Here is a 23278-nt window from a genome sequence, read left to right as displayed (position 1 = left end):
TCTAGCTCTATAATAAACTATTCTAAATACTTCAAGTAAGTGGAATCATATAATATTTGGCATTTTGTATCTGGCTTATTTCATTAGCATAATGTTTTCAATATAAATGATTTTGCTGTACTTCACCTTCATTATAAGTAATTTATAATAAAATTATATTGTTCAGAATGACACTAAATTATGTATATGCTTAAATTAAAAAAGCGTATTTCTGGGTTTTCTGATTGCACACTTCCAGATAATTGAAGTTAACATTTTCTCTCGGTGTCTGGGGTGTGAGTGGGTGTGTGTGTGAGGGGGTGGTACTCTCTGCTCACTTACTTCACACTCCTCCACTGCTCAGGTGGCCTTCCAACACCCAGAAATGCTACATGTTTAGGTCTTTTCCAAATTCCAGCCAGGTTCAAATGTATCTGCCCAGTTTCCTACTCTTTTGGGCCCTGTTGTTTGCAACTAGGCCAGGGTTGATGACAAAAGGTTGTTGTGCATTTCCCAGATAACATGTTTACGCTTTAACCAGGAATTATTTTGAATGGATCCTAATGAGTTCGAGTCAATGTGAAAATAGAAACTTCAAGAGAGCAACAAGCTGATGGAGGAGGAGGTGAGACTTGTGGCAGGGCAGGTGAGACCTAAGATGGCTCTATGGCCCCAGCACACCTGGCTAAAGGTGGGTGGTGGTTTAGGAGCAGCTTCTCACAGCACAGAATCCTAACTGTTTGGGCTCAGGACATGGGCTTGGAGATCATAGGACCTGGATTCAAATTCTGACTCCAGTACTTACTGTTTGATCTTGGGCAAGTCATTTGACCTCTTTTGTGCTTCAGTTTCCTTACAGGGAAATGAGCAAAATGGTATTACCTTTTAAGATTGTTGTAAGGATTAAATAAAACATAAAAGTATTTAAGGATGGTTTTTGGTATATAGTAAGCACTAACCCTATGTTAGCTATCCCTCCTTTTACTATTAAACAACTGAGGCCCAGAGATACTGCACTGAGGGCTCAATGTAGAGCCAGGGTTGGAGCTACAATAATCAGATTCGTTAAATGCCCATTAGCTCTCTGGTTTTCTTGAAACCAGGATGAGGGGAGAACATTAGGTTACAATCAAGAATCTCTCTGCCCAGGCCTGAGGGGGAAAATGTAACCTGATACCCAAATCCCTACCTTTTATTTTCCCATAAGAGAAAGAAGGACAGGCTCACTGGGAAGGCAGAGCAGGGGATGGGCTGCCTGGTGATGGAGGGGCTGTCATTTCACCATTTTTTTCCTTTAGTAAAAGCCTCTGGTTAAAGTATAAATGCCCCTCAGGAGGGGTTATATATTAACTTCCTGCATTAGTTACCCATTGCAATGTAACAAATCACCCCCAGACTTAGTGGGTCAAAACAACAAAAATCACTTATTAAACTTCACAGTTTCTGTGGGTCTGGAATTCTGGAGTGGCTTAAGCTGGGTAGTTCTGGCTCAGGATCTCTGAGCCAGATGTCACCCAGGCTGCAGCAATCTGATGGCCTGACTGGGCCTGGAGAGTCACTCCCAAGGTGGTCCCTTCCCAGGTGGCTCACTCACATGGCTCATCATCTCCATGTGGACTTCTCTATGCCGCTGCTTGAATGCCCTCACGACATAGCTGCTGAGTCCTCCAAAACAAGAAATAAAAAACAACAAAAACAAGGTGGAAGCCACAATGCCTTTCCGATCTAACCTCTGAAATGACACACTATCACGACGGAATGTTCTATGATTCAGTTGTAAGAAATACGCCTCTGATTTATCTCCATAGAAAAGAAACAGCATGTGGCCAGGAGGCTGCTGCTGAATTTCCCCCGAGCAGACAGGATGTGAGCGTGGGGAGAGAGGATGAGAGCTGTACACGTGGCTGATGTACAGTTCATGTCCTAGGAAGATTCCGGAGGCGACTAGCGAAGGCCCCAGCCCATTTTTAAAAAATAACCCAATGGGAGACAACAAGAGCTAGGCGACCTACTAGGAAATAGGTGATGAAATAGTCCCCAGCCAATGAGGAACTGGAGGAGGGTCTAAATAAATAGCTCTCTCGAGAGTGTTATTAAGCCTCGTTTTCGCCATGCTTCTGTTTCCTAGTCTATCATTTGAAATTTGAACTCAGCCATTTCTCACACAGTGTGGGAGGCTGAAGACCAGAAAGTGAGGATCTCAGAGGCTGGCTGCCATACCCCTCTTCAGCTCCAATTCTAGTTGTGAGTTAACGCAGAAATAGGGGAAACATGGAGGTGGGGTGGGATCTGGAGGAAGGCTTTAAACTGGCCCTGAGCGGGGAGGCAGGAAGACACGCAAGCAAGCTTCGCCTGCCTTTCCCTGCCCTAACAGAGGGCTTGAAAAGCAGCTGGAATCAGGAAGGCACGCCCCTGGAGGAAGGTACAGACTGGTAAAAAGAAATAAAGCCATTCCTTTTTAAAGCAAATTGGCTACAACTTTGACACCTTTGACAGATATCCTGGTAATCCCTGTCACCTGGCTGAGCCAGCAGTTTTTGATAGCAGCTGCTGCTCCTACCAACTTGTGTGTGACAGCGAGTTGGTCTCCTCCTGTCTCACTGTCTTCAGCTTTGGAATGGGTTAGACTATTCACTCACTGGTGGTTGTTTCGAAAAGCAGGTTTATCATTACAAAGACAGTATACTTATTTTCATGTTATTATTTTGCTTCAAAATGTTCATTAGTCTGTTCAAAAGATAGTATGAAGATCCTCATAGATGCATTAATCAACAATTTACTTGCTCTTTTTTCTTTTAGTTTTCAAAAATACCCAAAAGCTACATCCATTATAAGTAATGGACTGCAAAATCTTATTTAATTGCAATGAACATATTTACTGGAGTTACAGAAAAGAAAAAATATATAATTCTGTGAACTATCAATTTAAAAGAATCAAAACAACCTCCGGTAATGGGCAAGAAATCGCTTCCTTGTGTGCTCCCTCCCCCCTCTCCCTTCCGTCTCCCTTCACTCCAGCTCCGCTGACCTTGAGGCAGAAGGAGGCCCTGGGCCAGGGCATTTTCTGTGCTCAGAAGGCCTTGGAGATCCGGGGCTATAAACTTGTGGCTCAGAACTCTTGGGAGATGGATGTACCCTGCATGCTCCTGGTTTGATTCTGATGCAGGGCTTTAGAGGGACTCAACAACTGCAGTTTCCAAAGCTTTCCTCCTCTGCAGGCAGAGGGAATGCTCAGCAGATAGATTGTGCTGGGCGACCTTTGAGCCACAAGTGATCCCACTCTCTACGAGTTATTCTGGTGCATTCACTACTCACCTTGAAGATAAAGTGTTGTTGTTTTTAAAAAGTTTATTGTTGAGAGTATTAAAGATGTCCCTCACTTCCCCCCCCATCACCCCCATTTTGCTTGCTTCCACCCAGACCCCACTCCTTCCCAGGCCTTCACCACGTTATTGTCTGTGTCCATGGGCTATACATATATGCATATACGTTCTTTGGTTAATCTCTTCCCATCCACCCCCCTCTGAGGTATGTCAGTCTGTTCTACGCATCCATGCCTCTGGACCTATTTTGTTCATTAGATTCCACATATACGAGAGATCATGTGATATTTGTCTTTCTCTGTCTGGCTTATTTCATTTAGCATAATAATCTCCAGGTCCATCCATCCTGTCTTAAAGGGTAAGAATTCCTTTGTTACAGCGCATAGTATTCCATTGTGAAAATAGAGTATTTTTGAGGTAACTAACTATGGCCTTACACCAACCGTCTTATTTATGATTCTTGAATTATAAAATATTTTGATGAGAGATTTCCCCCATAAGTTTAAAAGAAATAATTGAAAATAGATAAGCCCTCATCAAGTGGCTTAGTTGGTTGGAACATCATCTTATACACCAAAAGGTTGCAGGTTTGATCCCTGGTTGAAGTGCAGACTGGAGATGGTCAATTGATGTTACTCTCTCACATCAATGTTTCTCTCTGTCTGTCTGTCTATCTGTCTGTCTGTCTCTCTTTCCCCCTCTCTCTAAAATCAATGAATATATCCTTGGATGAGGGTAAAAAATAAAGATAAAACCCACAAGTTCAGGGACACTTAATACATCCCAATTTATCTATCAGATTCTGGTACCATTACATATATGATTATATTTAATTCCATCTAAGATGATTACTTCAAACTGGATCCTCCTGCTGTCTATTTCTGGTTCCTCGGGGATCCTAAGAAAAATCTGAGGAAATTCCTTGCTGATTGGGGAGATATTAGACTATAACATATGGCCCACACATGTGATTAATGTTTCTCTAAGGAAAAATGCAAAGTTATATTTAGAATATAGGGTATGTGTTCAGTGGTTCTGGATGACCCAGGGGATTATTAGGTTCTTCATGTGGAATTTTCTGTAGTTAAAAGATGAATCTGGAATTCTGACTGTTTGGTGTGGACATTGGAGCTCATCTGTAAGTTTTTGCAGGTGTGAGGCCTGCCAAATTTTCACTATTGTGTCATTTCTTGAAAGCTGTTCATACTGCTCTTCAGAGAAGATTTTCTGAGTTTCAGGGTCTCCATTGTGCATTTTAGATATGTTTTTAAAATTGATTTTAGAGAGAGAGGAAGGGAGAGGGATAGAGAGATAGAAGCATGGATGAGAGAGAAACATGTATCAGCTGCCTCCTGCACGTCCCCTACTGGGGATTAAGCCTGCAACCTAAGGATGTGTACTGACCAGGAATTGAACCGGTGATCTCTTGGTTCATGGGTCGACCTTCCACCACTTAGCCATTCCTGCCAGCTGAACTCTTTGTTTTATGTGTATCCAACTTAATCCACTAAAGTCCTGAAGAATGTAAGGGCTCCCAATCGCCTATACTTGGCCTTTCCACCTGAATGTCCATCTTACTCTCAACTTGCAATCAATATCCCCTTCCCAGTGATCTGACTGCTGTCACTTTAGTGACATCCAGTTCTCTTCACTTCCAGGCTCTCAGGTGAAAACTCTTGGGAAATACAATTTTCTTCCTTTTTCTACACTACCCTCTTTCTAAATCTCTTTATTCATTTTTCTCTCCAGGTGTTTGGATTCACTTTCGATTGATTATAGCTATTTCCCATGACTCCAGTGTCTTTTCCATCTAATTCAGCCTCAATCCTGTCACCAGTGATTCTTCGTAAACCATCTCCCCTGCTACTCTCCCCAACCCCCAAACTGTGCTACTGGCCTGGGCTCTAGAAAAACCACAGCAAGCTTAAACTATTTTATCTCACTTTTAAGAGCCACCTTTAAAAAAACTACTTAACGCATCCCGCCTGATTTCCCACTATTGTCCCAAACACCTCTACTTGTACTTCAGTTAGACTAGCTTCCTTTTGTCTTTTAGTCTTATAAAGCTCTTACTTGCTTCTGTTTATTTTCTTTTCTTTTTTTTTTTTTTAAAATATATTTTATTGATTTTTTACAGGGAGGAAGGGAGAGAGATAGAGAGCTAGAAACATCGATGAGAGAGACATCGATCAGCTGCCTCCTGCACATCTACTGGGGATGTGCCCGCAACCCAGGTACATGCCCTTGACCGGAATCGAACCTGGGACCTTTCAGTCCTCAGGCCGACGCTCTATCCACTGAGCCAAACCGGTTTCGGCGCTTCTGTTTATTTTCTAAGGCATTTTTTTTTCTCCCTAAAAAAATTCCTTTTTCCACTGTCCAAATCTCCATATTTTGACTTCTGATAACCGGACCTTACAGTAACTTTCCTCTTCAACTTAAAATCAATAAAACAGATCAAAATCATAAAAATATGTTCACATTCTTTGACCCACCAATACCATCTTTAGAACTATAGCTTAAGAAACTAACAATTGACAAATTAGAAAAAGCTCTTGGGCACAAAGTTTTCTCCTACACAGCATTATTGATGATAATATTGGAGAACTGGAAACAAATGATATATCCAATAATAAAACTAAATAATTATACATCAATCTATGGAAATTTCATGTGCACACATGGATATTATAAAGACTATGTAATTATGTGAAATGTTTCTTTAAAATACAAAGCTGACTAAACAGGAGAAGCAGGATGAAATATTGTATGTATATGAATGTTTTAAATCAATCCTTAATATGAACATTTTAAACAAGCTTGATCAGTTCTTTTTTTTTTTTGAAATGGTAAAAAAGAGATAATTTAACACTAAAAGACTTGACTGACAAAAGAAAAACACCCTGGCTGGTGTAGCTCAGTGGTTGGAGCATTGACCTACACATCAAAGGGTGAAGGGTTTGATTTTGGTCAAGGGCACCTGCCTGGGTTGTGGGTTCGCTCCCTGCCTCCCCCTAACCCCGGATGGGGTGAGTGCAGGAGGCAACCAGTTGATGTGTCTCTCTCACATCGATGTTTCCCTCTCTCTTCCTCATCCTCCCTCCCTTCGACTCTCTGAAAATCAATGGAAAAAATATCCTCAGGTGAGGATTAACAAAGAAGAAAAAAACATCTATTTACAAGTTTTTATGTAAATACATTTAGATGTTTGTTTAAAAGAATCTAACATTTCTTACTGCCTCTGGCATTCTAGTTACTCTATATGTTCTTTAATCCTAATAGTGTAGCCAGTGAGGCATGTATTATTAGCTCCATTTACAAATGAACAAAAAATAGGCTGGGAGAGGTAAAATAATGTTTTCAGGTCACACAGCTAGGACACGATAGGTTCAGGATTTTCACCTGATTCAGCTGCATGAAGATCTGAGACAAATTTAAACATGTCTTTATTTCTAATAAGATATCCATTATTGAAGACTCAATTATTAAGTAATGTGACTATTATAAACCTTAAAAAGTAGGAAACAAAAGAAAGAGAGAGAGCGAGCTCTTTGGAATTATATGCATGGACTTCTTTCTAAAGAGTAGTCAGAAACAGAAGTCAGTGACAAAGGTCATGCTGGTGGACAGGGTGCCTTGTGGGAGCTCTGGTTTGCCATTTTTAGCTTAAGGCTTACGATTCAGAGGGGACAATGAGAAAACTGTTCAAGCACTTGAATGGTTCTATTGGGATGCAACTCATCTTCAAACTCAGATAGAGGATTGGATGCTACAATCTTCCTATAGATCAGCAATTGAGCTTGGTACTTCAGGACACTTTGATTTCAAGTTATATTTCAGCTTCCCAAACATTGCTGGCTCCCCGGACTCTTTCTGGAGTGGCAGAGGGTCCTGTGGCTATCTCCCATATATGGACTATAAGAAGCTATGAGGTTTTGACAATCTCTGGCTGCAAATGATATCTTGATCTGCAGAGAATCTTGTAGAAACAATGTTGGCAAAAAACTAATTTTACTGAATTCATGGAACAGGTAGTTATGTAAGAAAGGGCATTTCAGATGTCCATACATTTTCTGCTGTGAATTAAAAGCATGGATTCCTGATTGAAGAAGACAAGTGAGATGTTTTTGAGCTTCTTCCATGCTCTTCAAGCTATATGGGGATGACCTACGCATATGAAGAAAATGCTAGTGAGAATTTGAATCTCACAGTGATTTGGTTATTAGTTCAACCTTTGATTCAAACTGCACTGCTTGTTAGAGCCTTCTAATAAATAATTCCATTATAAAGAAGATAAGGCTGTTCTAAGAGAACTCAACATTTATTTCACATTGCTGTGGGCAGAAAGAAGTTTGGTGGTCAATTTAGGAACTCACAAGCACCGGCAGATAACTTTCAGAACAGTCCACAGATGCAGCATGAATTGGGGAAATGTTGCTTGGAGAGCCTTTTTTGCTAGAGTGAACAAGATAGGCAAGGAAAGAGTGTGTATTTGTTGTGTGGGAGGAGGTCAGGGTAGCTGAAGCTCGCGTCCTGCCAACTCTTATCAAGGTAAAGGGCAATAGAATTGCTTTCGCCTTTCTCCTGAATGCAGTTCAGGCTTCACATTTCATTGTTTTGACTTCTTTTTGCTTTTAATTCTGCCCATACTGCATATTTTAACATGAAATCCACTGTGCAAAGATTCTGGAGTGGGAGGTAGTGGGGAAATTTTAACTCCCCTAGATATGATCCTAGCCTCTGTATCGCCTTAGTATGGCACTACATGGGTTAAAATTTGCAGTTTTGTGAAAGATTTTGGGAAATATTTTCCTTGGTGAAGAGTGAGAAGTCCAAGGCTTGGGAGAACCTCATGTCCACCAGTAGTCTTAGCATTGCTACCAACACCTTGTTAAATAACTCAATCATGTGGTATTTGCTAATTGGCATTAAAATCCCAGACAATTTAAAAAAGTAAAGTTTTAATGTGAGCAGCTTCAGGGGATAGCAAATGCTGAAATTAGCAAAGGTGCTTAGAATGGCTAAGAACATCCATCCACCCTTTTTCTGAAAAGCTTAACTCCATAGTAGAGAAGAGAGGCCCTTTGTATCTTTTTCTTTGTTTCTTTTAAAAATACCTTTAAGCCTACCTAAAGTCTCTTTTTATTATGGAAATCTAAAAACAAATATGGAGTCTAAACTTACCTTTTTAAAAAATATATATTTTTATTGTTTTCAGAGAGGAAGGGAGAGATAGAAACATCAATGATGAGAGACAACCATTGATTGGCTGCCTCCTCCACGCCCCCTATTGGGTATCTAGCCCACAACCCAGGCATGTGCCCTTGACCGGAATCGAACCTGGGACCCTTCAGTCCCCAGGCCGACGCTCTATCCACTGAGCCAAACCAGCTAGGGCAAAAATTTATCTTGAGAATTCTATTCATTTGAATGATTTTCAAGCTAGAAAACTAGTGATTCAACTTGGATATTTTCTTAGCTAATGTTTTCTCAAAAAGAATTAAAGGCTTTACTTTTGATGTACATCAAATGAGCAAAGTATAGGTTACATGCGTAAGTATGCCATTTAGGGATTCTATTATGGAAAGATTTTGGAGTTTGTCCTGTCATACTGGTTGTTACATGAATGGTATTATTTTTAATAAAAGTGTGACTTTTGTCCCTAATTTTACCCCTCCCCCCCACTGGGATGTAAGCAGCATCAGATGACTTTCTTAAGATTGTAAAGAAAAACCTTATTATTCTATCAGTGACCTTTGGCAAGCAAGTGCTCTCTTGAACTGCTTGTGTCTCGGGAGTGTTTGACTAAGGTTTCTTCTGGTCAAGCCATCGACAAGCCAAATGTCAAATAACAATGTGGCCATTTTTCATCTTGAGATAAGTGTTTCTCCAATAAGATGATCAATTAGTCTTATTCACATTACAACACACCTCCCCAGGTATTTTTATGCCATACAAGGATCTCTATAGTCTTATTACCTTCTTATTAAAAAAGCTCTTCATTTAGATTTCAGGCTATTAGAACACAAAATCAATCCAAACACACCTCATGTATGACCTACATGTATTGACATTTTCATTATACCAATTCATCCTCCAAAGGTGATATTATGAAAAAAAAATCCTTATTCTTTAGGATATGAACTAAGGTCTTTCATAGAAAATATCCCACTTTTAATAGAAATAAAGTTCTGGAAATGTAGCAAAACTTATATTTAATTACAAGTCCTTAGGATATTTTTCGCTTGGAAACAAGGTATTTCATGAAATGCTATATAAGAAAATTTCTAAAATGTGTTTGATTTTTTGCTAGAAAGACATTTGCAATGCTACACTTTCTTCTAAAGAAAAGTCTATTGTGGGAAACAGTAGGTGTACATCTTGAGAAGAATTCTCAGAGCATCATTACATATACTTTTGGAAAATTTTGACTGCCTCTGGGGTTGTATAGACAATAGTTATAATCACTGCTTCAAATGTAGCCAGATTTTACACATGAGCTACTGTTTTTTTCTTAATTTCTTGCTAATGGTAACACCATCCATATGTACCTGAGCTTCTGTAACTATTTTACGTTACAGTTGGACAATTTATAAATCCTGTCCAAGAGTTGCCTACATTTTAGAGAGACCTATGAATGCCCTCATTGTTAGCGATCTTATTTCTAATTAATGAAAAGTTAAAAGGCCCTTCCCGAGACTGCTACTGGGGATCTTAGAGTGTATACAGCTCCAAATATAAACTGTTTCATTTTTAGAAGCATGATAACAATATAACACTAAATATACATGTATATGTGTGTCTGTGTACAGTAAGAGAGAAAAATAGATCCATGTCCAGAATCAGTCTTTAGTAACACATTTCAGAAATTTGGAATATTTAACATATTCAAAACAGCTGGATTAAAATAATAACAAAATACTGGCCTACCTTTGAAAGTGGAACAGCAGCTTCAATAAGCACTATAAATAAAACAACCTTAATTCATTCTTTAGTACCTATGACAAATCAGTGACAAGCACCTAATCTGAGCCAGGTAATGCACAAGGCACTGGAGATACAAAGATAAATGACCATCTGTGCCCTCCTGGAGAATTTTTTCCTTTTGGAGTTTTAATGTTTAATTTCATTCGTGCTTTTATTAGGAAGGAAAGACAGAGAGGAGGAAAATGATTGTCTAAAAAGGGATGGAAGCTCGAGTCAGAAGCTATTATTCAGGTTTTCTTGGGAGAGTCTGAACTCATTTCATTATTATAATGGTCTCACTTCTCCAGCTGAAAGGAAGCATCTGCACCCCCTTTCTCTCCCACAAAGATGGATGAATAGCAACAGGAGAAAAGCACGGCTTCTGGAGTCAGGTCTGGGCTAGGGTACTAATCCTGCTACCGATGCAACTGCACTTTCTGTAATTTACCTACTTAGCCTCTCTGGATGGTTTCCCCACAATAAAAAATGGGAATAAAAGTTTCAGTTGGTTCTTGCTAAAAGCTGATTCTATCCCCCTTTAGCCCCTTCCTTTCCCTTTCAGCACTGAATATCATTCATGTGAAAATGAGGTTCCCCACAAAAAAATTTTAAATAATTTGAAACCTGGGAATTGTACTGTTCAAATGATGGGGCATAATTGTTAACCTTAGATGCTTTATAAGTCATTGGAATAAAAATGATGTCCGGGGCGCCTAATTCCTTGGTCTGGCTGTGCATGTTTGGCACTGATCCCAGACTAAATATAGCAAGTCTTCCTCCTTGGGTCAATATAATTTCTAATCCCTAGGTTGAATGAGCAAGCCTTCCCAGACAAGATTTAATTCACAAATGCATTTAGGTAGACACTGGATACATCTAACAGTGCGCCGTCAAGGGAAAGCAGGTCGTCAGCATTAGCTCAGCTAACTGCAAAGACTCTTGCATCAGGGAGCCAGCAATCTCACTAACAGATCCTGCTGGGGATTGACTAAACATAATTGTTAATTGAAAAAAATTTAAATAGAGTATTAGGGATATATTCTCCCACTGATAGTTGCACATAATTCCCTGAAGTGTTAATGGAAGCTCAGCAAGTGCATCATCGGAAGCATCTACCTCTTAGCATCCACGTTAATCTGTCAGGCTCCATTCACAGGCACTTAAAGGAAGTGGGAAAGGAAAGAACATCCCCTAGAATTTTCAAGTAAGAGGAGTCCATCTCTTTACGCTTACCAGTCCTCCACAGCACCGCCTTAGCTTTAAAAGGCTAACCTCTTTGGAATCATGTATTCCCATCCCTGGAGGATGGACTTTACTCTTTAGCTTTCTAGAATAGATTAATGGGATTTCATCTAACTTACTCCATGAAGAACAAGCTTTAAAAAGCCAGGCCCTTCTGATCTACATGGACATTAAAGGACTTTTTCTTTCTTTCTTTTTTTTTTTTTTTTTTTCTGGCCTTGCCCAAAATGTCTCTGAACTCTCAGACTTAAAGCTGAGAACAGGCTTTATGCACTCAGAGTATCAGCAGAAGTTAAGTGTGTTTATTTTTCCATTGAAATAAACAGGCCTATATTTTCCAGTTTCTTCACTAACTGACATAAATGTCTGCAGTGGATGCAGGTTACTAACACAACTCAGTGTGAACAGTTAATGAGAAATTTAAGACTCCTGTTTCTGTGACCATTTCTAATGACTGCAATGGCAGGCTTAGACTGTGCCACAGTAGTCCTATATGCCAGTTCCAAAACATTCTTATATTCCTGTGCAACCCCTCCTCGTAAAACAACCATTCAATCTAAGTGAGACTGAAAAAACTGTACTTTAGCAATTTGTTTTGCTTGTGACTGGTGTTAGTTTTCTGCAACTGCCCTAGCAAAATAATCACAAACAGTGGTTTAAAACAACTCAAATGTAAGAGATCAATCGAAGGACTTGTATACATGTATATAAGCCAAACCAATGGACATGGACAGCAGGGGAATGGGAGCATGAGTGTGCAGGGGGGAGCGGGGGGAGGTTGGGGGTTAATGTGGGGGATGAGGACACATTTGTAATACCTTAACTAATAAAAAAATAAATAAAATGTTAAATAAATAAATAAAACAACTCAAATGTATTATCTTACAGTTCTGGAGGTCAGATGTCTAATGCAGGTCTCACTGGCCAAAAAGCAAGGTGTTGGTACTTACAAACCAAAGGCCTTAGGGGAGAAGTCGTTTCCAGCTTCCTTGACTCATGATCTTCAAAAGCCAGCAGTAACCAGGCCAGTCTTTCTCACAGCACATCACTAACACTGAGTCTTTTGCTTTCTGTTTTCACTTTTTGTTAAAAAATACTCACCCAAGGATATATTTTTATTGACTTTTAGAGAGAGGGGGAGAGAGAGAGAGAGAGAGAGAGAGAGAGAGAGAGAGAGAGAGAGAGAGAGAGAAGAGGAATATGGAGAGAGAGAGAGAAGAGAGAAATATGGATCGGTTGTCTCTCATATGCACCCTGACTGGGGATCAAACCCGAAACCTAGGGATGTGCCCTGACTGGGATTGGAACCTACAACCTTTTTGGTGCATGGACGATACTCCACCTAACTGAGCCACTCAGCCAGGGCTGTTTTCACTTTTAAAGACTCTTGTGCCTACTGGATACTCTAGAATAATTTCCTTATTTTAAGGTCAGTTGACTAGCAAACTTTTAAAAAATATATATATTGTATTGATTTCAGAGAGGGAGAGAGAGATAGAAAAACAGGTGATGAGAGAGAATCATTGATTGGCTGTCTCCTGCACCAGGGGGTGGCACGGAACATGGTGGGCGACCAGCAGCGGCAGCGGGGTGCTGAGGGAAGGAGGAGGCTGGGAAGCCGGGAGGTGGGGAACCTGATTGGCCCTGATTGCTAGCCAGGCCTAGGGACCCTCCCCGTATATGGATTTTGTGCACCGGTCCTCTAGTAATTGATATTTTCTCTATTACTTTAATATTTACAGCTGTTATGGTGCTTAAATCTATTTTGTAACTAGGAATGAATTAACTGGAACTGTGAAAAGCACAACTTTCCTTAAGGAATCTTTAGCAGGAGGAACAATAATTTTCAAGGTAGGAAATGCAGTATTAAGACTAAATTCACCTAAGGCAGAATGAGCCAGGAATCTATAAGAAAATGTGTCAGTTAAGATTAGATCTAGCAGCAAATAACAGAAACCCAAAGTAATAGAGGCTTTAACAAGATGGAACTTTATTTCTCTCTATGAAAAAGGCTAGAAGGAGACAGTCTTTGAAGTCATTAAGGATTCAGGCTCCTCCTGTCTTTTTGTTTTACTGTCTTTAATATTCTATCTCATGGTCCAAAGCAGTTGTTGAAACTCCAGCTGTCACATTTGTCAACCGGATAGATGGATATTAGATTCATATACCTTGCTTGTATCACATTAGATAAAACTTGGTCATATGGCCATACCTAACTTCTGGGAAGCTGAAAAATGTCTTGATTTTTTTTTTTTATTGATTGATTTTAGAGAGAGAAGGAGAGAAGGAAAGAGAAAGAGAAACATCTGTTTGTTGTTGCACTTATTTATGAATTAATTGGTTGATTCTCGTATGTGCCCTGACCAGAAAGCTAACCTGCAACCTTGGTGTTTTTGGATGGCACTCTAACCAACTAAGCTACCTGGTCAGGGCCTGGAAAATCTCTTTATACCAGGTGCTCATGTACCAAGCCAAAAATTAGGAGTATTATTGCAAGGGAAAAGGGAAAATTAGATGTTGGGAAATAGATAAATATGATGTAAATGGGAACTGTTGGGGTAAAAAAAAAAATCCACAAGCATTTCATGAAACAAGTCCCAAAGGATTTCTACCTTCCAATATTAAATAATTTAAATATATGCAAATCATTTTCAGGAACATTTTTTTTTTTTTAATAGAGCTACAAGCACAACGCTCAAGAGCCTGGACTTAGAAGCACTTCACAAGTTATTACCCCTTCTGTGGGTGTTGAGAATGAGGGCGAGTGAGTGCATGTTGAGAACAAAGACCTCGGAGACTGGTGGGTAAATGCACTCTGGAAGTGGAACAGCAGCCTGTCACCCGTGAGGGACGTTTTGGTCATTGTCAGCAGAGTTACTCTGAACCACAGGTTTGGGACTTGGGGAGTTTCATTTAGGTTGGATTCTCCTAAGCACCATTTCTGTACTTAGATTTTCAAATCAGAGAAATTGAAATTTCAACTTAAAATGACAATGGCTTATTTCAAAGGAGCATTTTCCCTCCCAAATGGGTCAGTTTCAATTCCTTCTTGCCATTTCCCACAGCAATGATATATTTATTCAATGGTAAAGTTAACTTACTGTTTAAAAAATTGAGTTTATTGGGGTGACTTTGGTTAACAAAGCCAGACAAAAATATGGAACGCCTCACGAATTTGGTGTCATCCTTAGGCAGGGGCCATGCTAATCTCTGTATTGGTCCAATTTTAGTGTGTGCTGCCGAAGCGAGCACTAGGTTAACTTACCGTTCTTAACTCACTATTTGGGAGTGGTTTATGTACCATGAAAAATAGAGCTCACTAGTTTGTATGGGAATAAAAAACAAAACCAAAGGCCTTTTCCCATGAACCACCAGATCTCTCACCATCACATTGTGGCCTCACTTGTTCCCTCTGGGGGACATTTAGATGTAAACCCCTTGAGGCCAGCGACTTTTCCTGTTTCACTTGGTATCCTATCATAGTGGCTGTCACAAAGCTAGTCCTCAATAAATATTTCTTGAAATAATCTGAAGATGGTTCATCAGAGACAATGACAGGAAAGCACACAAAAATGAACAACACAGCATTTGATTAGTCTGGGTCATTTCTACTAGTTCTAGGAGAAAAGAAAATTTACAGCAAGACAGCAGTGGGAAGTCTGGAGCTTTTGTAAAAAAAAAAAGTGATGAAGGAAAATATTTGACAACTGCTCTTCAATGTGAAAAACCCACAGCTATAAACCACAATGAAGCAAAACAAAATAACAACAAAAACCAAACAAACAAAACCCAATCATTGAGTGTAAGCATTTTACCAGACTAGATTTCAGGACACAAGATTATTCCTTTTGCTACTTCTGTTTGCCAGTTCTGCCCATTTGCCAAAATAAAGATGTCCTTTCTCCAGCCAGACCTCAGCTGCAAGAATGAACTAATGACTTCAGAATGGAAGACAGATACTTTCTGCAGGAGGATCTTCCAGGCAGACAAAGAACATGTAACCAGTACTGCTTACAGAATTTCTGAGTTTCAGTGCAAAATGAAAATGTGGGGCCCCTTGTTCAAAAGTCAGGAAAAAAGTGTCTAAAAGATACTAAAATAGAGGCTTTTTCCTTTTCTCCAGTTTCTCTCTTGATTTGTCATGTTGTTGTTGTTTTTGTTATTTAATGCTTTCTTTAGTAAAGAAAAATTAAAAAATCCTAAATTACTGGCATGATTTTTATCATTCATTTTTTTTATTGTGGAATGCCAGTTTTAAATGCAAATATGAGAACATTTAACTTGTATGAGGAACCACCAAAATTACACAATTTGTATTTTTTAGCTCATACTATGCATATGTATTTTGTTCTTACCAGGACACTGGAAATGCTGCAAAAACTAACTTGAGTATGTTTTATTTCACTCCTGGAAATGCTGACCTTTACTTGCTTTGAGCCCTGCTGAACTGCCATGCTGGGTCCACTGGAATTCTGAGCTCCTGCAGCATCAGGAATGTCCTGTGCAAATGGGGTGGCAAGGAGCAACGGGCACGCAAATATCTGCTCAGGCCATTGCCCCTTTGGATTTCACTTACAGAACACAAGGTCACAGACAAAATTATTATGAACTTCAAGACAGTGACAGTAGAGCATTAAACCAAGTGTGGGGACCATCTGAATGTGGGGCCCTGTGTGTAAGCAAAGTAAGAGTTACCTGGCGTTTTTCAGTAATTGAAAAACCAGTAATCACTGGAAGAGCACGAACAAAATGATCACATGCCAACAGGGCAGTGTTGGAAGGTAGCATGGTAATGGGTAACACATGCCTGTAATATCGCAAACAAGTTAATAGGAAAGAAAGAAGTTGTGGTCAATGTTCATTTGAGAGTCATCTTTAGGTGTGAGGAAAATTAAGAGACTAAAAATGTCAGGAGACTGAAACGTTTTTGTTTATTGATGCAAACCTCACAACGTAAGAAAAAAGGTTAATATAAAAGAGCTACTCTCACAATTTGAATATATTTTGAAAAAATTTTTTTTGCATATATCTATGACATAACCATTTTTACTCCTAATTGAGGTAGATGGCATAAGAATATGCAAAGATAGCAATCTTCTTATGCATTAAAGTTTTGTATTACTTTATCGATGTGAGACAGCACCATAACAGCCCCAGAGGAAAATCTATCTAAACATTTTTTAATTTGAAAGGTTTTAAACAAACAATGATAAATTAACCATTAATTTGTTTTCATTTTAATGTATCCTTTTTTATATTAGGGTGAAAAATTCAGCTATATTTTCAAATGACCAATAAAGATATAAATAACTATATTAGAATGACATGGAAAATCATGTGACATGAGGGCTATGAATAAATTGTATGAATAAAATGTATATTTGCAAATATAAAAGTGTTGCTACAAAATAAAGATGTATTATATATTCACCAATAATTATTTATAATAAAATTAACCAAAAGTCAGATCATTCTTGCACTTAATCAAATATTTCCTAAAAATAACTTTCACACACACACACACACACACACACACACACACGCACACACACACACACACACACACACACACCATGATTATGTGTTGAACATTTCTGGAAGCATACTCAAGAGCATGTTAATTATGTGGTTCCACACCTCTGGGAGAGAGACTGGGTGTTGAGAAAAACTTTTTCGCCTTTCCCCCATCTTCTGTACTGTTGGGATTATTATTATTTTTTTTGGCCAGGAACATGATTTTATTTTAATAATTTAAGAGCTGGCTAATTAAAAAGGATAGTCATTCAGTGAGCGTACCCTGAAATACATACTATATAGCCTACAGGCATGCATTGTACATATGCTTTTGCACCATGCTTTCAATTTCATTCTTGAGTTAGAGCCACTTTTTAGCTCAGGGGGATTTTTGCATTAATAATGTCATTGTGGGTTCCCAGAGGAACAAAGGTCTTCAAAGGGAGAAGGGCTTTTTGCAACAGCAGGGCTTGTCAATCATGAAAAAGAGCTATTTTTATGAACCTCCTGTCATTTGTTGTATGTAAATGACACAACATGCTTTTAAAACTTTTTAAAATGGAAAAATTCTAAAATACACAAAAGTAGAGAGAATCCTATATAATAAAAGTGTAATATGAAAATTGACCCTAACGGTGGAATGACCAGAACCATTGCTTGACCAGTCAACATGAGGCACACTGACCACCTCTTGGTCTCTTTCCCCAGCAGGCAGGCTCCCATTGCCTGATGGCGAACAGGAACCGTGGGTGGGTGGTGGCAGGGGGTGGGGCTGGCTGCTGGCAGCCAGGGAAGATGGCCCTGCTTGCAGGCCAGGCCTAGGGTCTGTACCCGTGCACGGATTTCATGCACCAGGCCTCTAGTAGTATAATAGACCCCTATGTATCCATCAACCAGCTTCAGCAATGATCAATTCATGCCCAACCTTGTTTTGTTTATACTTCCACTTTTCCCCATCCCAACTGAATTATTTTGGAGCAAATCCAAATATCATATTTTTTAAATTCATAAATATTTCACTATGTATTTTCATAAGAGCTTAAAAAAAGTAACTATAATATCTCATCTAAAAATCCTTAGAAATTTCTTAATATTATTAAGTACCCAATTATTGTTAAAATTTCCCTGTTTGTATCATAAATGTAGGGTCTTTTTTTTTTGTTTGTTTTTTTACATTTGGCTTGTGTGACTGCCTTTTTACCCTTGCTCTATTTTTTTCTTACCCCTTGTTTGTTGAAGAAACCAGGTAATTTGTACCATAAGAGTTTTCCATAGTCTAAATTTTGTTGATTGCATCCCCTGTTACTGTTTAACATGTTTTCTGTCTCCTGTATTTCTTGTAAATTGGTAGTTAGATCTGGATGCTTAGTTAGAGCAGTTTTTATTGTTTGGAAAAACAACTCCAAGAGATGTTGAGTACTCCCTACTGCATCACATCAGAAGGCGCATACTGCCTCGTTTCTCTTTTTGTGATGTTAGCGTTGATCAGTAGTTTGGGGGCCATCAGCATAGCATATTGCAGTAGCCTCCTCACTGGTCTCCCCACTTGCCCTTGCTCCCACACTGTAAGGGATAGTATCCACGGAGGGACTGAGTGGTGGGGTTGGCTGGGCAATTTTGCTGATCTTGCTGGGCTTAGCTGGCAATTTTTCTGGGCTCAGCTAGGACTCACTCACTGGTTGTCTAATCTAGGATGGACTCTGGTGGGATGGCTCATCTTCTCCTGTGTTTCACCCTATAGCAGACTAGCCCAAGCATGTTCTCAGGGCAATTACAGGGGTCTAAGAGGCTTACGTATTTGAAATCATTTGACTAATTAAAAAGATCGTTCTTTCCTAGCAAAGCAAATTCTTCATTAGACTTCCAATTAGTTTTCAGTATGAACATTCAATACAGATACAATATATGATAGAGCTGATGTTTCTGAAGCTCTGGCAATTAATTTTGTCTTTTATGTAATAGGATAAGGTTTATTAATAACATCTTCTAGTTCTTGTACTTAATACAGTTTTATAGACTTTCTGAAGTGATTAAAAGTCTTTATCATTTTGTTCTTGAGCTTGTCAGTTCAATCCACTAGAATTCTTTATTTCCTTTAATTTGTCTCATTGACTCTTTCACTTCCTGTACAATTCTTCTCTTTCTTTTGACAGCCAAGCAGATTTGCAGACAGTCCTGTTTTAGCGGTGCAACCTATCTGTTCAGTTTATCCTTGGGAGATTCAGGAGAAACCTGTTGCAGTTAGTGTTTATCAGCTTTTGTGATATTTACCTAATAGACATGACTTTTAGGATATCAAGGTAGGCATTGAAAGAGTAGACAGGTAATAAAAATAGAGGAATGGTGTCAGGTCTGAGCCCCTCTGCCAGGAACTAAACCTCCTTAGACTCCAGGTATTTGATAGAGAAGACATGAGAAGTTGTGGATTTATAAGAGAGTCTTTATTGTAGCCCAAGTAGCCATTGCTAACAAGGAGCCTTTAGACCAAACAGTTCTTCAAAGCAAAGTCCCATACAGTAGCCATACACTGGCTAGGTAACAATACATCTTTCCTACAAAGTAGCAGTAGCCTCCAACATAGGAGCTACATAGGAGCCATCCTTAGAGCTACAGCCACACGAAGCAGCTGCCTCCAAGCCAAGCTAGCTACCTGCTGGTCAGTAACATACTTGAATACTAACTTAGACAAAAGAGGCTTCTTTCCAAATGGTGACCCCACTATTTTGGGTTATAGAAGGGCACTCTTGTGCAGTGTACATACAGTAAGATAGCTGTGTCTTTCCTTTGGCACCGGCATATAGCAACTTAGTCTTGAACATCCTGATTGGCATTCCCATGCTCAGAGTGGCCTTGAACATCCAGCACACTCTAGACAGGGCCCCCACAGATGGCAAACTCAGGGGCAGGTAAATGGGATAGTCACTCTGGAATGATGCCTTTATGAGATGAATATTTTTTCCTCAATTTAGAAGCAGCTCTGCCAAATCATTTCATTTCTTCAATAATTTCCAGCATTTTGGATTTCTTGAAGTATACACACTATATCTACATGTTTTTCCTTGACTTGGCCAAATATGATAGCTTATATTTTATTTATTGTCTCATACCCTTCAAACTATTTAAAAATTGATTTGCTTAATAGTGGGAAGAAAAACTTGTGGCATACTTCAGTGTGCATTTTAACACTTGCTAATCCAAGTGAGTTCAGAGAATGTTAATTGCACACCCTGATGGGGGTCTGACACTGCGGAAAATATTCTGTTCACTTCCTCTTATTTAATCCTCACTGCAGCCTGATCAGAAAGTATTGCTGTCTCCATAATAGAAGAAGGAGATGAAATAGGAGAGATGTAAACCCTGCTTTAAAAATGTTCCGAAGTCCACATGTTAAGCACGAGGCACAGTAGTGGAGTCCTGGCAAACACTGGCAGCGAATGGTTTAGGCAGCTCCTTTTAAACAAAAGCCGGACTGTGCCCAAGTTGAGAAGCCAGTGGCGTAAACAGGAGCAAGCTCCGCGAGAAGTGCCAGAGGTCTGGAATGAAAGAACACTGTTCAGTGGGAGCCCCGTGGAAGCGCTCACCATCGCGCCTGGGTTCCCAGCCGTCTCCGCACATTCAGGCAGTAATTGCTATCATGGGGCATCGCCCTCTGAATAATGCTCAGCCAAAATACGATGTGCTCAGAAGTAAAATTAAAATTTAATATCTGTACTTTATAAATATGAGTGTTTCCTAAATACCAGGCATTAAAACGATTTAGATTGCACGAAGCAGTCTGGAAACAGGAACGGTTTTATCAGATGGGTATTGTAAAGCTCACTGACTGCCAAAGCAACAGTGCCAAAAAGGAATTAGGCACAGACCCCTCAGGGAAGCTTTGGGTAATGCCAACTTGAACTTTTCTTTCTTTCTATCCCCCCAACAAGGCATATTTGGGGAAATCTATGTATGTATCCTATTGTCTAAAGAACTTCAAAGGATGAAAGTGGACCACTGCAGAAACCTCAGAATACTGTCTTAAGAATACTTCAAATATTTCCAAAACACATCAGTATAAAACATCTGCAATGTAAATTAAATATGCCAATTGGGTTGCCAGGGAAGGCAAAGTTTAATATTCCCACATGTCATTACACAGTATCGATGATATGTTGGCTGAATGGGGTATGCACATTTGTGCAGCACAGTACTTTTTTTTCCAAAATGTAAATCTAGTCTCTGGAGATATAGCAATAGCAAGACTGAATAAATTGTCTGAAAAATAAAATTCACATTTCTTTTTTTTATTGCTAGTTTAAAAGATGGGGGGAGGGAAAGAGCAAGAAAGCTAATTCCTCTAGTAAATGGTATTTTTTCTTATTGAGGTAGTAGCCCCAAATTCTTAATAAGCACAGATAGGAAAGAAATGGTTTTTAATTTTGGTATTGATTACTCCCATTCCAGAGCTTTAAGAGGATGCAATGGAAGCTACCTGAGTTTATTTACATGATAAACTCTCTTTTTGACTGTGTTCTAGCTTACCCCATTTTAAAGCTTCATATTTCTAAGACGATTGAATTCTATCTAGGATGTTCAAAACAAAATGAAGCATTTTAATTTTACAACATCAAAGAAGCCATACCGATATTATAAAAGTATTTTAGGGGATTTAGTCACTCATAGCATCCTTGCCCCTGCGGGAGTTGGGAGCAAGGCTAGAATAGTGGAGGCAGCTTCATTCTGGAATCTTTCTCCTACTTTACTCCATTTGGAATTGAGCTTCAGTGGAAATAACCATAAAGAACACTTTTAAGTATAAAGTTATTTTGGTTAACCTAAAGGACAGTTTTTATCCAGTCACTGTCTAGTTCAATTATTCAATAGATTTTGAACTAAAAATATTATTATTGAAAGCAGTAAGGGAAAATTGTCAAGTGTGTATGTCTTTTATATTGGCAATGTAACTAAGGTATCAGCCCCCAAATATTTTGACACTATGCAGAAACCTTCAGGGTAAGGGTCAGCAAGCCGAGTTTCTAGACTCTACTGCACTGTATCAGTTGTACAACCTTGGAAAAATAATTTTGGTTCTTTGTAACTCTGTTTCTTCACTTTCAAAATAAGAAAGTTTGGTTGGACTAGTTTTCCTGACCTTCGTCACCTCCAGAGGACCTCATTTCAGCAGCTGTCCAGGGACTCCTCGTTAGGAACCTCCAATTAGCTTATGTAGTTAATTTGAGGACAAGAGCCCAATGCCTGCTAGAGGTTAGGCTGAGATCACAGAATTCCCAGTTTCCTTTCAACTCTAACAGTCCATGGTTCTTTGACTTATTTGGTGCCTATGCTTCCATCATCACCAACAACAATGAGTTGTGGGGTGCCTATTATTTTACCATATTGGGCTCGGCAAGGAATCTTTTTACCAATTAGAAGATTCCTCTTCATTCTGGCTGGGCAGGTGGGTTAGACAGGTAAAACTGAGGAGACGGGGTGATGTGTGCTGGGCGGGAATGCTAACCTGAGGCCAGAGTGCTTAGGAAGCCCTTCACAAATGGCACCTGAGAGAGGTTAACAAAAGGAAGAGTGTGGACATCGGGGAAGAGGAGTGATAGGTCTTTCCAGGTGTGATAAATGGAGTTGTCAGAAACGTGGGAGCAGAAATATTCAATGCCTGTCGGGGAATAATGAGTGGGTCAGTATATGGCTGAAAAGAATATTATTATTTACTGAGTCTTTAATCCAAAATTGTGTATAGCAGCTTAGCTGTTATTTTAGCAAATGTGGTAGCTATTATTGCTATAGTTAGCCAGCCTGTGGTACATCAGGCTGTCCAACTGTTTACAATTACTTTTATTAACCCTAGGGAAATTATTGATGTGTCTCGAAATCTAACATTGACACAGTGGAACAATGGATAAATATTTATTGAGTCCATATAGTGTGCAAAGTCTTTATGGGGCATAAAGTTGGATCGGAAAGGATTTTGCACTAAGGGAGCAGACTAGTTGCTGTTTTAAAATGCCCTCAAGGGAAAAAAAACACAAAATAAAAAGCTAGATCACATAACCTAGCACTTAAAAAATAAACCTTCAAGTGACCTATACCTACAAAAATGGTTTTATTCATGCTCATGATGAGAATGATTCCCTTGACAAACTGATGAGTGAAAACCTCTAGCTCTGGTCCAGGTCATATCTTTTTTTTTTAAAAAGTTTTTTTTTTTTAAATTGATGAGATTGAGAGAAAGAGAGACTCATTTATTGTTCCATTTATCT

At 39.2% G+C, this 23278-nt stretch overlaps 1 pseudogene; it reads right to left on the bottom strand.

Moving 5' to 3' along the window:
* Nucleotides 1–14661: 14661 nt before the first annotated feature.
* LOC118662288 lies at nucleotides 14662–14760 on the bottom strand (annotated as a pseudogene).
* Between the last annotated feature and the right edge of the window lie 8518 nt (nucleotides 14761–23278).

The sequence above is a fragment of the Myotis myotis genome, unplaced genomic scaffold (assembly GCF_014108235.1).
Source record: "Myotis myotis isolate mMyoMyo1 unplaced genomic scaffold, mMyoMyo1.p scaffold_m19_p_8, whole genome shotgun sequence".
Classification (NCBI taxonomy): domain Eukaryota; kingdom Metazoa; phylum Chordata; class Mammalia; order Chiroptera; family Vespertilionidae; genus Myotis; species Myotis myotis.
The sequence above is the reverse complement of the archived record's forward strand: the minus strand, read 5'-3'. Positions and strand labels throughout refer to the sequence as shown.